We start from the raw sequence: 17577 nt of genomic DNA, 5'->3' as shown, positions 1-17577 counted from the left end.
CACTTTATTGCTTTTCTCTTCTTTAAACAATACCACATAACTTGAACTATCTAGTTCCACCTCTCAAATAGAGGGGGAATAAGGGAGGGTACCAGGACCAAACAGATATATGATCACTATGTAGTAAGCTAGACACAGAGGGGACCACCTATTCTAGCAGCTCGGGGGGTGAGGGTGGGGGAAATGGGATGCAGGATGGGAACATGGGAACGGGGGTGGAGAAAGGACAGATTTGGTGATGGAAATTTCCCTGATTCAATGTTAATAGGTACCTCAAATACTACTGTGAAAGATATGTAAGCCAATATGGTAAAAATAAAAATTATATATAATAAAAAATAGTTCTGAGTCTAATATATACTCTCACTCATTCCCAAAAATAGTCAGATAGAAAACAGCTCCTAGAATAAACCCTTAGATAGTTTCCTAGGGTGGTTTTTCTCAAATAATGGTTCAAAATAATAGGTTCAATCTCTGAAATTCTTTTTATCCAATTCTTTCTTAAGATTTGAATATCAGGACACGTTAAAATTACTCTTGCAAACAATTTAATCATTTAGAGTCAACAGTCTATGCTAATTACCGAATCTACTGGTCAAAAATAATACTTTCAGGGTCAGAGCGGTGGTGCAGTGGTAGGGCATTTGCCTTGCATGCGGCTGACCTAGGACAGACTTCAGTTTGATCCTCTAATGACCCATATGGTCCTCCAAGCCAGGAGCGATTTCTGAGCACATAGCCAGGAGTAACCCCTGAGCATCACCAGGTGTGGCCCAAAAACCTAATAATAATAATAATAATAATAATAATAATAATAATAATAATAATACTTTTAGAAATAGAAAAATGAATTTGTAGAAGGATGTAGTATATGGTATAGGACATCAAAGCTCTCTGATATGAATTTTGTCATGGTTAGATATATAGAATTTTAAAATAAAGTAGAAAAATATTTTTTTTTATTTTTTTTGGCCATACCCGTTGACACTCAGAGGTTACTCCTGACAATGGACTCAGAAATTGCTCCTGGCTTGGGGGACCATATGGGACTCTGGGGATTGAACCACAGTCTGTCCTAGGTTAGCCATGTGCAAGGCGAACACCCTACCACTGAGCCACTGCCCTGGTCCCAAACTAGAAAATGTAATCATTGCCATCATCTCCTCTAAAGCACATAGTAAGCAAAGTAACCACCAAGAAGACATATCTTGGCATTTAAAGTTTTTCTTTGTAATTGGATTACACCAGCTTTGTTCAAGGATTAGTCCTGGAAGTGTTCAGGGGTCATTCCGGGTGGTGCTTGAGCACCTTGGGTCAGTCAGGTGCAGGGTAATGGTTTGACTTCCGTGCTATCACTCTGGTCCATATTTCACATTTTAAAAAAGCAGTCTCAGGGAAATCTAGTAAATAATCTTAGATTGAAGAATCTAAAATTAAGGTAACTAAAGATCCATTGTATTTTCTGATATTTAATTGACTCTGCAAAACTGCCTAATTACAAAAGTTGTGAAAGATAAGAAGAAAAACTCATATGTACCTTATTTTGGTAGTTTTCATAAAGTGTATACATATTTCATAAAGGATATATATGTATGCATTTATTTGGGGACCATAACAGACATGTTCAGGCCTTCTTCCTGGCTCTGCATTAAGGAATTACAGGTGGCAGTACTCAGGGAACCAAATGGGGTGCCAGGGATCAAATCTAGGTCGGTCATGTGCAAGGCAAGTGACCTACCTATTTGTATTGTCGCTCCGGTCCCTTAATAAAGAATATTTATATTTCAATTTTATTTTCTATTAATAAAACGTTTTTTACTGATATATTGAGACTGTAAACAGCAAAATTATAAATTTGTTTTGGGGATACCTGTGACCTGATCGATGGTGAATAATTAAGAAAGAGAATGCTTTTAAGTTTATCATAATTATAAGAAAGAGAGATAGAGTTCATTTATTTTTCCTAGCGCGAGGGAAATTAAGCCAATGCCTTTTGCATGTTATTTTTTCCTTGTTTATGTTTTTTTTTCATACCATATATTCTGCTTTTTTGTCAAGCCTTGTAATTCTTCATTATGACCGCCAGAGGGGAGTGTTTGGCCAGTAATGACGCTTGAGCTTTAGGCTTGGGACTTGGGTTTGAGCAGCAAATTAAGGGCTTTGCTAAGAGCTGCTTTCATTATTTCTCGTGGATTTAATCTCTCTTCATTCTTAATGTGCATGTGCTTCCTAGAAAATAACTATTAAACAATACACTCTCTTCCCTCCCTTTACTCTACCAGTCCTTTTTGAAATGTGGAATTTCAAAGTCCTGTTTTGGGTTTGTGTTTACTTAAAGCTTCTTCTAGGCAAATAGATTTCACCTGTGTGTATTGCAGAAGCAGAGCACAACACAGCATGCTTAGTTCTTGTGCTGCAGGTTGGGAGAAGATTTGGAAACTTGTAGCTAGAAGAGAACTGTAGAGTGTGCAGTGCCTTTATATTAAATCATCTCTGCTGCTGTTATCTCTGCCAGATTTTCACCAAGTTGCTCTGGACAATAATCTTCTCTCCCTCTGCCAGAACTATCTTATTTTCCCAACAAAACAATAAAAATAATTGTATTTTGTTGCTAAACTATCAAACAAAAGTTAATTCATACTTTATTTGCCTGGTATGAGCCAAAGTTTTTCTGTAGTGTTTTGACATAGACTCTAAAAGTCAACCATTACCTGTTTTTATGCGAGCCCCCAAGGGTTATGAATTCTTACAAACCTATGAGTTTGGTTTTTTGGTTTTTTCTTTCTTTTTACTAACTTGCTTACTACTCCAACCAGTATATTCAGTCCTTGTCCTGTACATACTTTATCTAAAATGAAATGTCATCACATGTATTATTTAGCTAACCAAGTCCTCTCTCCCATTTCTTAAGTTCTCCTTAACTTCTTTCCATCATTATGACAAGTTTCTTCCTCTTCAAGTTCTTCAATGTGAACAGGGCATTTACAGAAGGCACGATAGTACAAAAATACTTCTGTGTAAACCCAAAAATGCATCACATGCTAGCATTTTAACAACTGTGAGAGGTGATGACATGGGTGTGTGAACATGGACTTGCAGTTTCTCAAAGATAACAGGAAGCCTTCAGTTGTGACTTTATTGTTGTGAGAGATAAAAATTTCCTCATAGGGGTCAACTTAGTTCAACTGTTCCCTAATATCTAGATAACATTGGCTCAAAACCCCATTGTACAGATTGTGAACGTTCTCTCCAGAGCTCTTTCTTTGAATTTAATTTTATTGAAACCATTTGATTTACAAAGTCCTTCATAGTTGAGTTTCAGACATACAATCCCACCACAGATGTTGACCTCCCACCACCAGTTTTCTCCAGGTGCATCCTGTACCACTCCACCTTCCCCACCACACATACCCCTGCCTACTCGTATAACAGGCCATTTTACATTTAGATTGTTAAAGTTTTGTCTCTCACTTTTTTTTTTCTTTTTGGCTTTTTTAGGCAGCACCCAGTGACACTCAGTGGTTACTCCTGGCTATGTGCTCAGAAATTGCTCCTGGCTTGGGAGACCATATGGGAGGCTGGGAGACCAAACCACAGTCCATCCTAGGCTAGCACGGGCAAGGCAGATGCGTTACTGCTTGCACCACTGCTATGGCCCCAAGTTTGGTCTCTTGATTCCATTGTTGTTGCTTTGGCTTGGATAATTTGTTCTTTTTTTTTTTTTACACTTTTTTTTGCACCTTTTTTTAACACTACCAATTTACCTGATACCACTTGATATCTTCTCTTCCATTCAGTTTCTTTCCTCATACTTGCTGTGCTCTGGGGCCAAGAGTGTTCGAGACAACTTCCATTTAAACCATTGCATTTCTTCATACAGTTATTCTAAATACCACATAAGTGATATCATTCTGTATTTATCCTTCTTCCTCTGGCTTATTTCATTTAACATAATAGTTTTTCATTCCATCCATATTGAAGCAAAATGCATCATTCCATCATTTCTTACAGCTATTCCACTTTATATATGTTCCACAGCTTCATGATCTACTCATCTGTGTTTGGACATCTAGGTTGATTCCAACTCAACTTTTGTAGTGCATGCTGCAATGAATAGCAGTGTCCATACTCTTCTTGGATGAATATTTTTCTGTCCTGGGAATAGATATTCAAAGTAGTGGTTGCCTCTTTAAGTGATGTGGTCACCCAATTTTGAGTTTACTGAGTGCCCTCCATACAGTTTATCATAGGGGTTCGACCAGGTAGCACCACAGCCCTGCCAACAGAGATTATTAGCAGTATTTTTGATATGTGCCATCCTCACTGGAGTAAGATGATATCTCATTGTTGTCTGGGTTTTCATGTTCCTAATGGTAAGTGATAATGAGCAATTTTTGTCTGTTGGCCACCTATTGGTCTTCCTCAGAGAAGCGTCTGTTCATTTCCTTAATCCAGAGTTCGTTTTTTTCTGAGACCTTAGAATCTGTCTCCAGATCATGCCAGTGATCTGCTTCTGTCTGAGAAGAATTAATTCTATTTCTTAAATAGCTCCTGGTAGCTGTGATCATCTCCCTTTTCCACTCTACAGAACTGAGAGCTGGAATTGAGCCTCTCCCTTGATTTGCAAAACCACCGACTTTCCTCTTCCTATAAAAAGAAGCCTGATAGTACCTGATTATTTCTGAATGTATCAGACTTTACTGATGCCTTGAAGAAATAACAGAAATTTATAATTCTAGACAATGTAAATAAAATTGTAGTAAACATAAGTAGTCTTAAACAGTAAGCTACTCTTGCATTTTTCCAGCTAAGGTCTCACTAATCTCCTATGATTGTTCTTGGCTATTCATTTTCCTTCTTAATGTCTTAAATTTCTACTGTTCCAAAAACTGCTCATAGGACTATCACAATTTTCTCACTTCATAAGATATAGCTTTTGACTTCTCTTTTTCTGTGAACTTCCACTAGACTCATTTTTGCACAGTAGAATCAAATGTTCTTTAACTTGTAACTGCCTCTCCTTAAGAAGATATCTTTGAGGCCAGATAGATACCACAGTGGTAGGGTGTTTGCCTTGCATGCTACCTACCTAGGACAGACCCAGGTTTAATTTACCACATGTCCATATGGTACCTCAAGCCTGCCAGGAGTAATTTCTGAGTGCAGAGCCAGGAATAACCCCTGAGCAAGGCGGGTGTGACTCAAAAACTAAAACAAAAAAGAAGATACCTTTGGTTATAAAGTTTGTGTTGTGTTTTTGGGCATGCCTGTGAGTTTATATGACAAACACACATCAGATTTGTGTTATCAACTAGATTTTGCCATTTATTTGATCTGGTACTATTTTATAGCTAACATATATATGCATTTATTCATAATGATCAAACACTTGCAAAATAAAGTGTCCCAGGTTGCTTGGACTATGATATAGTGAGCGACTTATAAACAGACCTGAATTTTCCTCACCACTTTGGCAGCAAAATGATTGAGGGAGCATCTGTGTACTTGGTATATAGTAAAGATTCAATAGTTGGCTTCCAGACATCTATATTCTGATTATCTTCTCACATCATAGAGAAGCAGGAAAAGAGGAGGCCTTGCATTCTGGTGAGGGCCACACCCAGCAGTGTGAATACTTCTGGACTGGATCTTAGATGTGCTTTCTGTTTGGAGATAGTTATAAGTCTAGGGAATAAACCCAGGCCTCCTGCATACAAAGTCTGTGCTTCTACCCTATGAGCCATTTCTAAGTTTAGCCCTCTGGGGTGTCTTTTTAATAGGTCACTAATCCCACCCAGAGGAGATTTTCCTCCTGACCTCACCAATACTATCTTACCTTTTGATCTCCAATTTCCAAATATAATCCCCTAGGGGTAGAACTTCTACCCCTAGATGTTCTAGATCCCCCCCCCATTTCCAAATATCCCCTAGGAATAGAGCTTCTACCTATAAGGATATAAAAGGTCCTAGGTCTAGCTAGAGCTTCCAGAGAAGAATTTTTAATGGATGAGGGGGATACAAACATTCTTTTTTTTGTATACCCATCATTATTTGTTGTTTTGTTTAGTAAAGTGGCTAAAATATGGAATCAACCACTGATGTCTAACCACTGATGAATGGATTATGAATATGTAGAATATATATAAAGTATTATATACACAATAGAATATTATGCAGCTGAAAGTTGCAATTTACTGAAAGCTGGTTGGAATTAGGAGATATCATATTGAGTCAAGTAAGCTATAAGAAAGACAAACACTGGGTGATCTCACTTATCTGTGGATAACTGGATGAAGGTGGGGAGGAGGGAGACTTGGGACATTGGTGATGGGAATGTTGCACTGGTGATGGGTGGTGTTCTTTACATGACTGAAACCCAAACACAATCATGTATGTAATCAAGGTGTTTAAATTAAAAAAAAGAAAAAAAATGGTTGTAAGTAATTTGTAAAAAAAAAAAAAAGAAAGAAAAAAAAGAAATATAATATAGTAAAGGGGAGATGTTAAGATCACCCTTGATCCCAGAGCTTGGGAGAAGCACATAGAAGGAAATAAATCGAGGTGAGAAGGAAGATGAGAAAGGAAAATAATGAGGGGGAAGGGGTCAGGCCTTTGGTTATTTTGGTGATATGAGAGAGTCGTACACAGTGGTACCAAAGCACAGACTCCACAACATTGAAAACATGAGAGCTAAGATGCAACCACTGAACTTTATAATGTGCTTGCCATGGTGGCAGGTGGGCTGGGAGGAGGAAATGACAGTGTGGGAGCACCACTTGTGGTGGATTGGTGTTGAAATACTGTATACCTAAAGCTCAACTATCAATAACTTTATAAATATTTTTAAAAAAATAAAAGTTATTAAAAGAAAACATCAGAAAATAAAGTGGGTCAGTAGCACAAATAGATTTTTACATTAAAATATTGTTATGCATGTGGTGAGGGAAAGTAGATAGCAGGGCTGGGGCATGGATAGGAGGAGGCAATTCAGAGTTTCTAACAGGAATATTAAAAAATGGTTGTTGAACTAGCATGGAGAAATGGTGGCAGGTCCATCTAGTTTGTTAGCCCTGTTTAATCAGTATTTCTTTCTCCTCTTTCCCACTTTCCTTGCCAGTTACATTGTCTTCGTCTGTAAACTTTACTTTCTTTCCACCTTGTCAACCGCCAGCTTTCTTATCTACGTGAATGAACCTGATATATTTTTCTTCCTCCTTTAAAGTTTGCAGATTTTATTTCTGGTAAGGTTGGATAAGAATATCTACTAGTCACCAAATATTTTCAATTGGGAAGTTTTTAAATTGGGAATGCTTAGAATATTGATACAGTAAATACATTTTTTATTTCTTTTTAATGTGCTCGATGATAGAAAAGTACATGAAGTATATATTCTCTGAAGACATTTTTATTTTTTAATATTTTTAATTTTTAATTTTTATTTTTATTTTATTTCTTTGGTTCTTGGGTCACACCCGGCAGTGTTCAGGGGTTACTCCTGAACTCAGAAATTGCTCCTGGCAGGCTCGGGGGATCATACGGGGATGCCGGGATTCGAACCACTGTCCTTCTGCATCTAAGGCAAACACTTTACCGCTGTGCTATCTCTCTGGCCCCTCTGAAGACATTTTTAATACTCTAAAACAATGTTTTTAAACTGGGATCATATGGCTCACTGAGTCCCCAGGATAATCCAGTGGGATAAGATGTAAAATTATTGTGTACATGGGGGCCATGGCAGAAAGACTAAGATTCTACTTTAGGCAAGAGGTGTTACAGAAAGAAGGGGGCCACATTCAGAAGTTTAAGAAATATATTTTTAGACAAATATCATTATGTTCCAATGTTCAGGCTGATAACTTGAGATTAAAACTTTTGACAAATTAAAATGGTGCTGAGCCAGTTTCTGCTCACTTGGCAGACAAAAATGCACAAAGAATGTTCAAAGTTTGTTAGAGAGGCTTAACAAACCTGCTAAAGGGTTCATAAATTGGGTGATTGTATCATCTATGAAAATGACCAGTATGTATGCCCTCTGATTCAGCAATTCCACTGTTTCACCTTTTTATTCCCTACAAGCTACTTTCATACAGTTTAAATGACTATGTAAAAAATAATTCATTATAAAATATGAATTTTCCATGGTTGTTTTGAATATAGCATTGGATCTATCAGTTGTTTGTGACTTATGCTTCAATACAATTAAATCATCTGCTCCCTGTGGATACAGACAGAATCATCTTGAAAATTATTAAGACATTTATATGGAAATGTATATAAACATTTCAAATTCACATGTAATAGGCATCTAAATTATTGTGTAAAATTAAAGATATAATGCATGTTTCTATTTTAAGTTGCATAAATATATTTTTGAAGAAAGTACAATTATAATATTTTATTATGAGAAGTACAATGTCTGCAAAACAGGAATAAATCAGATCAAGCTTTTTATGTGTGCAAGAATATTTTCATATGTGTATTATCAGTGAGTGTGTAATTGTTAATTTCAATCATGTGAGTGTATTGCCCATTTAGGTATAAGATATTTTTAAGGTTCAAAGTGATCTCAAGAACTTAGATCATAAATGTATTTAAATTATTTAAAGACTTCATTAAAATGATATAAGGTTTTGCAGGCAGAGAGGGCTTAAAAATAACCTCTTAAAGAATCTTCTAGAATATTTTTATTTGCCAAGAGAACCTTGATCTCCGGAACCCCCGTGCATATTCAACCACCATATACCCATGCACTGGTTCTTTTAGTGCTCAACAATAATTTTAGATCCTTTTTTTTTTTAATTTTTTATTTTTAATTATGAGAACAAGGATGAAAAGAAAGAGGACAAGATAAAGTTACAGTGGAAGGACAATCACCCATAACTTAATTCTCAGAAGTCCCCTTGCTAATATCTTAACTTTGAAATTTTAGCCAAAGAACATTAAGATAAATAAGACAGAATCCATGTACAATTACTTTATCCCTCAAGTCCCCAGATTGTAACACATTATAATATTTCTTAACAGCACACAGGGCAATCTAAAGCCATAAAACATACGTAACTCCTTAAACATTACAGGCATAGTATTTTTTTACATTTCCATATACATGCATATTAGCTTAAGTTAACCTCAAATTTTAAGTGGGTTCTTTTTAAGTATTAGAGTCAAAGGAGCACAGTAAAAATGGTGTTAGAGTGGCAATTGTTGTTTGCATAGGCCCACCAAAATATGAGGGACATGGAAAGAAATAACCTTGGTGTAAATACAAAGAGACCTGACCCCTGAAGTTTCCTGGCACAAGACCAACTCTAGGCTCCAGGCAAGCTAGATCGTCCAATCCAAGACATTGTCTGTAGTGCCAACACACTTTTATTTTTCACACAGTCTCTGTTGTTGGTATCATGTTTCTGTATTAAAGATCCTGGAATCTGCATATCTTACATTGAAGTCAGGATGTGGAGCATCCTCTCCTTTCGCCTCACAATCAAAGGGCAATGCAGGGAGCCCTGTCCTGTAAGCAGGTCGTTGTTGTTGTTAAGTCTTCTCAGTGTTAAGGGAAGTCTCTTTTGAACAGGTCGAAGTCTGAGCAGTGTGGGTCTTCCGTGGTAGGGGATTGCTTCCAGGTGATGTTATAGACCAGCCTGGATGTTTCGTGGATGGCTTCCCTGGTTCAGGGGAGAATGGATTATGCCCTTTCTTCTGAGGTCTGTGCCAGGTTGTTATGTCAATGTTCAGGGTGTAAGGTCCCTTTGCACTACAAGATTTGTGTGTTCCAATCGCTATTAGATAGGATCTTATTTGTATGTATAGTATTTTCCCATTTTAATGTGCCTATGCAAATAAGAAGCAATGCCACGTGGTGTTATTGGCGTATATGGGGGCCATAAGAACAATTCCAATGATTCCCATGACATGGTTCAATCATAAGCATTAAACTGGGGGACTCTTCCACCAAAATTCCTTGTTAGACAACTCAAAAAGAGAAGATAAAAAGTGGTTAGAATCATCACTGTATAAGACAATATTTAGTAAGAATTATAGCTGTCAGAGAAAAAACACAAAATATTCTAAAGAAATACATGTCCATTTTATGTATCTTGAAACAGTTTGGGGTTGTCACACACAATGCACAGCTTTGGACTGTGATTAGGATTGTACACTACTGAAGTTAAAAAGAGTAAACTAGGTTACTGATGTTTGAGAGGGGGTTAGAGAGTTAAGGAGTAAAAAAGAGCTTTGTAGGGGTGTGAGAAAGGGCAGAATACAAAATGAACATTCTGTATACGGAAAACATAACATAAGAATAAGGAATATTCTGAATACATGAAGTATGCGCGGGGGCATGAGCCCCCGCGCGGTTCTGTAGTTTTTGGATGCCTAGGGAGGAATTTCTCACCCCCTTCCCCCAGGGCCTGATTAACCAGGCGTGGCCCTGAAGACCCGCCTGGTGTGGGGGGAATCTTGCTCGCCTGGACTAAGTGGTCAGCCCAGGGGTCCTATGGCTAGCTGTCCTGCCCAGAGCCCCCATCATACCAGTCAAAGGCACACGAAATCCTGGCATGTGGAGTTTTCTGAGCCCAGCCGAGCCTCTGTAGTTTTTGGATGCCTAGGGAGGAATTTCTCACCCCCTCCCCCCAGGGCCCGATTAACCAGGCGAGGCCCTGAAGACCCGCCTGGTGTGGGGGGAATCTTGTTCCCCTGGACTAAGTGGTCAGCCCAGGGGGCAATTTTAGATCTTTTTTAATGTATCTTTTGGAACATCCATTATTAAAATACCACATTTTCTCGTCACAAATATCCTAATTCTCATGAACAGGAACATCCATTTTGCTACAATATTGACCTATTATAACTCTTTCAGCTACCTCACAATGTTTTTTTTTTAGGCATTCCCCCTCTCCTTTCTTTGTTTGATCCTAGTCACTGTCTTTTGGTTTGGCCCAACACATACAAATCAAGGGCTCAGTTATGTGTGCCTATAAAATTGAACATTCATCCTTGTCTACAGTTTAAGACAATGGTAGGCTATAAGATAAGATAATTTTATCCAAAAAATTGCTATTATGAATGGCTGGAGTGATAGTATAGTTGGTAAAGCATTTGCTTACACAAGGCCAACATAGTTCAATCCTTGGCACCAATATGTTCTGAGCATGAGCCAGAAATAATTTCTGAGTACAAAGCTTAGAGTAACTGCTGAGCACTACCAGGTATGACCCCAAAGAAATAATTAAAAATGAGTTATTAGAGTAGTATGGTTCATGTCAGAGCTCATCAATCTTAATTTGAGTATTTCTAAGTTAAAAAAATTAACTGTACATTAAAAAATAGCAATTAAAACTTGCAATTAAAAATTGCCAAATAATTCTTTAAGTTAGCAGAATATCCTTATTGTCCATTGGATATCCATATTTGATACCTAAATGTAGACCACTTAATCTCCAGCTCTAGATATGGTCTGATTATTCCTAAGAAATACACCGGATGTCAGAAAAACACTCTCTTGCACTTCTAGACTTCCCCACAGAGCTGCCTGTTTCTTAGGAACAGAAGGCTTATGTGTTGAAACTCCTGAACCTGTTTCACCCTCTTTAGCGTATGTGGATTATTTCCTGCATAGACATTTGCTTCTAGACCCGCATCTCTCCAGAGTCCTGGCTTTGGAGCTTGAGGCCTGATTTAACACCTAGGTATCAGATTGTTTTCAAATAAAGCCCCAGAATAAGATGGACTCGGTAACCCCAAAATTAAACATCAAGTGTATATCTTTTTAAAGTATTCAAAAGAAACAAGTATGCCTTTTAATTAATTAATTTTTGCACATCCTGCTTTGTTTAGGGCTTACTCCTAGCTCTGTGCACAGGCATCACTCTTGGTAGGGCTCAGAGTCCCACATGTAGTGACAGGGCTCCAACATGGTTCGGCTTCTTACAAGGTAAGCATCTTTCCTGATGTACTATCTGTCTGTCCCTGACTTATTTTTTTTAACTTCTGGGTGTTTATGTTCAGATATTTTTAAAGTAAAGCAGTCATCTGCCCCTGGAAATGATCATGCTAGCTAGACTTTGGTGGGAAACCCCATGCTGAGTTCAGCGCTCCACCTTTGAGAGTTCACATAACAATCTTCTTGAAGAAAATTGAGGTTCACTGAATGTCAACTGTTTACAAAGATCACACACTTGGCAAAAGGCAGAAAGAACATCAAGACTCAGACCAGGCAGTCCATTACCCGAGTCTAAGTTCTTAGTCACACAGCTTTGCAATCACTAGAGCCCTGTTTATCTTTCCAGTCATAAGCTCTACTTAAATTTCCATGAATAGTCATTTCAGTTTGTTCCCCTTCTCTGAACTATAAATTTATATAATTGGATTTTCTATAGTCCTTTGCACTCTAGGGACTAAATGAATAAGATTTATTTTTTATTAATTATGATTTGAAGTGACCCTAGTGCTCTAAAAATGCCTCTTGTAACTCCCTCCCCCCCAACTAGCCTTCTGACCCAGTCTATTATTTGACTAAAATTCTGACTACTGGTCATCTACATTTTCAAGTATTTCCATAACAAAGTATAATAAAACATATGACTTAGGCCAAGTCAAAGAATATTCTCTCACAATTCTAGAAACCAGAAGTCTTCATCCAAGCTGAGAGAGGGCATATACCTCCTGTATGTCCCACTTATCATCAGTCCCAGGGCAGACTCAGTGTTCTGTGAATGGATGGCTCTTTTCCTATGTCCTAAACACTTTTTTAATCAGTCATATTGAATTGATGTCTACCTCCACAGACTTTGTCCCCCCTGAACTTGGTGACCTTCATACATCCTATTTCAAATGCACCATGTTCTATGATCACAAAAATAAGACCTAGGGCTCAGGGCTTCAGATATAATCTTGAGCAGGAGAATCCAACCTACCTTCAGACACCAAGGCCTGATGCAGGAAAGTGAATCCAGATAGAGCTAATCATGATAGAGACACTACTCATCACCAGGGGAAAATTTACTTTCTGTGTATTTCGGGGTTTAAGTCACATTTGAACTCTTTTCAACAAAGAAAATTTATGATATACAATGGAATTCTTTACTGTAGGTTTGGTAAAACTCTCCATAGGTGATTCCTACCTATTTTCCACAGAGTTAAGTGTCTAATAAATCCTGTCGTCTTCCCAGGTTTTCTCACAATAGGAACATCATTGGTACTCTATATTAGAAACTATATGCAAGTTTTTATTTTCCCCTACAAAATCATCTTCTTTTCCATGTTCCCAACTATTTCAGATGTCCATCAGTACACAGAGACCTTCTAAGACACATGTTCAAAGAAACTAAAGACTCTATTTTGAAAAAGTTCTTGCTGAAACATGAGTCTTAATCACTGTTTTTTTTTATAAAGTTGGCCTGTGTGACACCATCTAGTAATTTCCAATAGCAAACAGTATTTGAGAACAGCATGTAGCAAAGCCATACATTATTTCTTGTAACTTTTAATGCATAAGTCCCCTAATTATTTAAGCCAACAATTGCAAATAAAAAAATCTGTGTCCTCCAGACAGAGAAACTACTCTGAGTGGCCATGGAAGGAGGAGAAAATGAATTTACATTTCAGCTCACACCCTTTTTTCCAGAAACTTTTCTTCACTCAGTTGACCCTTCTCTGGGCTGTGAAGTCCTATCAGTGTTTGGACCAGCCTCTCTCTACCCATTTGCTCTTTCCTTTTGAGTTTTCAGCTGAGAAAATTGGTGTGAGGAGTACTATTTATTCAACTTATTTTGCATGTGCTACATTAATATGTCATAGGTTGTAAGGATCATAATACTCAGAGTGGTTTTTTTTATGTTCGTTTGGCTGATTTTTGGGCCACAACTAGTGGTTCTTATAAGTTACTCCTGGCTCTGCACTCAGAAATCACTCCTGGAAGGTTCAGAGGGCCAAATGGAATGCCAGACATCGAACCCGAGTCCATTCCAGGTCAGCATCACACAAGGCAAACTCCCTAATACTGGGCTATCACTTCAGCCCTCAGAGTGGTCTTAAATGCAAAAATTTATTTTCTTTGCTTTTCTGTGTATTTTATTTGTGTATATATTTAATTTAGGCACTGTGACTTATAAAGCTGTTCAATTTTTCATACTCCAGGGTAAATGTCCCTCCACTAATGACCCAAGTTTTCTACCACTCCCTCTTCACAGCTCCTGAACAGTCCTTTTTCTTTCTAATTTACTATGGTTTGAGAATACATATTAACACTAGTGTTGACTCTTAATGGTTTTGATGTAGTTACCTCACTTCTGTATCTCCAAAATGTCCAAGATCCTTACCAATATCTTTATCACCAACACACCTATTAGTTCCCTCCACAACCAACCCTCCTTCCTTCTTTGACATTTCATTATTATAATCCAGGGCCAGGGAATTGCTCTCATTTGATACTATCCATTCCTTTTTCTTGCCATTCTACTCTGTGTATTTTACTTGAGGTTCTTTTCTAACATGCTGTTTAGAAGACAACTGTTTTAAAAATAGAAAAGGACAATGTGATTGAGCTGTGAATGATGGAGAAGGTGAAAATTGTTATAATTACAGTGAACATTTATAGGTCAGTGGAACATAAGCCCTGAGGAAAAGCCTCAGACAACCAGGCTGCTCCAACCAGTGGGAGGGGGAGAGGGACACTGCCGGCTGTTTAGAAAGCCCAGGGCATTCTGCACTGCTCTGTTCTCACAGAGGATGTCTCAAAGAACTGATGGTTCTTTTGTTCCTTCTTTATGAATGTTTCGAACAGACATAGTTATGCAACTCTCGATTTAAGCTTTTTTTTAAAACCTCAGTGTGACTCATTTTTTTTTTCTTCCTCAAGTGTAATGGTCCTACAAGGGCTTTGGAAATCAAGATGAAGTTAGCTATAGACTGGATAAAATTATCTCAGAAATAATGTGTGTATATTTCTGTGTATTTGCTTATGACTGTGAGTTGTGTGCATTTGTAAGTATCTCCAGCTCTATGTGCACATATGTGTAAGCATGCAAAATCTTACATTGTTAACATATTGTACAACTTTAGATTCCTTTTTTTTAGGAAAATCCACTTAAATAGTGAATCTCAGATCAGTCCAAGGTAATATCTAAGCAGTAATATTTTAAAGATATAATCACTGTCTATTATATGAGGAGTCCTTAAGGAGAAAATATGTAAAAAGCTCTTTTGTCTATACTTGTTAAGTGCCTAATAGGTGCTTCTCAAGGCATGGATAACTACCCTTATGAAGTGAACATTTCATGTATTTAAACATTTAACTAGAGCTTTACCTTTGCTGGTTAAGTACATTTCTAAAGGCTATTACTATTTTAGAGATGATGTGATATTATAAAATCAACTTTTATACCTTGAAAGGCCAGATGCCCACTCCTAGCTCTGTGGCAACCATACCAACATGATAAAAACATACTTGGTCCCTGTTTTCTTGTATTTTAAATTTGAGATGATAAAGAACTCGCCATCTCTTTTTTTTACTTACCACCTGATTAAAAAGAAAGCAAGTTTCAAGGGCCTGAGACATAGTACAGTGGATGATATACTTGTCTTTTAAGTACCCTAAGCCTCACTAGAAGTAATCCCTGAGCACAAAGCCAGGAGTAGTCTCTCAACACTGTTAGGTACAAACTCAAAATTAAAGAAAAAAAGCAATTCAAAAGGAAACATATGAAAGATTAATTTTCTTTAGGTGTTTGGCCACTATTTTTAAGTATCACTTAAAAAAGCATGAACTATATTTTGTTAAGCATTTTTATCATTATCAAGACATAAGTATTCCGTATTCCCAGATGGATACTGGATATTTCCCAAGGAATGCTTTTTAAAAAATTATTGTGTTCCTGAGTTTATATCTTCAATGGAAATTGTTTACACCCACAGCAAATCTACAACACCCACAGAGATTTCTGAGTCTGTAGTCATAACCCTTATAATTTTCCAACCATGTTATAGATATTCCACTGAATTATCTTTTCACTTTTTTATGAACAGACTTTTCTTTCCTGCAAAATCAGTAGCTTCCTGTTATCCATCATTTATTTTTGCTTCCTAAACTTGATGCCTGTAGTAATTTTAACATAACCTTAACTTTTATTTTTATTATCTATCTTATCCTTTTAACTTTTACTAAACACTAATTTACCAAGTTACTCATAATATATATATATATATAATATATAATCTCATCACCAGTGTGACCTTCCCTTAACCAATGTCCCCAATTTCTACCAGAAATCTTAGCCTGATTCGTGCAGACACAAATAAATTTATTTTATATTGTTTGTTACAACACAAAGGCAAATGGAATGATCAAAACATAGATCAACAGAGGCCAATTTGAAATAATTGTCCATAGTGTTACAAAAATCATTAAAATTTAAGGATTTACCAAGCTGTTGTTGGTGCGTTGAGCCTTCTGTGTTTCTATTAAGGCTCACTGAGGTTAGTAGATTTCCATGTAATTTTCCTATCAATTTACTGTGATGCTATTGAGCTGACTATACTATGAATTTTTAGGTGTTCACAAGCAGTCATCTTTTTTCTGGATCTGAAAAAAAATGGTGACATCGGAGTTTGATAAGGTGAAGTTGTGGAGCTGGGTCATTTCTGTTCGAGGTTGTAGGGTGTGATACTCTGCTGCTGCAGTTCATGTAGAAAGGGAAAATCTGCCCTCGCTCATTCTGAGAATGCACCAGAGATATCAGCCCCGACCAGACTACCTGGAAAGAATTGGCAGCCATTATTTTCTTTTGGAGTTTGGTAAAGGTCATTTTTCTGTTGGGAAGATATCAGATGTTTGAGGAAACTGCTAGGTGGGTAGATGAGGAACAAACAAACTCCATTTAGAAAATCCCCAGTTTTTAGTATGTAGTTTGGTCCTATCTGAGAAGTTTTATATGCTTATATCAGTCAGACCCAACTACATGTGAAGAATCAGTGGCCATTTTTTCTTTGATTTATTTTATTTTATTTTATTTTTTTATAGATAAAAATTGAACCATCGTAAGATACACAGAGTTACAAAGTTGTTCATGATTGACCTTCAGTCATGCAATATACAAGACCCTTCACCAGTGCACATTTCCTGACACCAATGTCCCCAGTTTCTCTCCTGCCTTTCTCCCGGCTCCTACTTCTCCCCTGCCTGTCTCTGTGGAATACATTTTTCTTCTATCTATCCCCTCTCTTTTTTCTTCTTTTTCCCTTTTATACACTGTGGTTTGAAATTTTATGTGGCCATTATTTTCTTTTAGTACTTAATAGAAAAGCAAAACTCTTTCTTTTAAATACCAATTTCAATCATTCTGTATATATCATTGTTTTTTATTTCTCTTTTCTCCTCAACCATAAAATGGAGCCACCTCACCACATTAACTTTTCTGTTGTCCATTTTCACTTTATTCAATAATTTCACATGGTGCTAAAACCAATTCACTAAAACCTCCTGCATCGGATCACTTCTTGCTATGGTCTTTAACTGAGTTTTTATTTCATACTTACTAGACCCCAACAGAAATAATTTCTTTGTCTCCTCATCTTTAA

The sequence above is a fragment of the Suncus etruscus genome, chromosome 2 (genome assembly GCF_024139225.1).
Source record: "Suncus etruscus isolate mSunEtr1 chromosome 2, mSunEtr1.pri.cur, whole genome shotgun sequence".
Taxonomy (NCBI): domain Eukaryota; kingdom Metazoa; phylum Chordata; class Mammalia; order Eulipotyphla; family Soricidae; genus Suncus; species Suncus etruscus.
Note: the sequence above shows the minus strand (reverse complement) of the source record.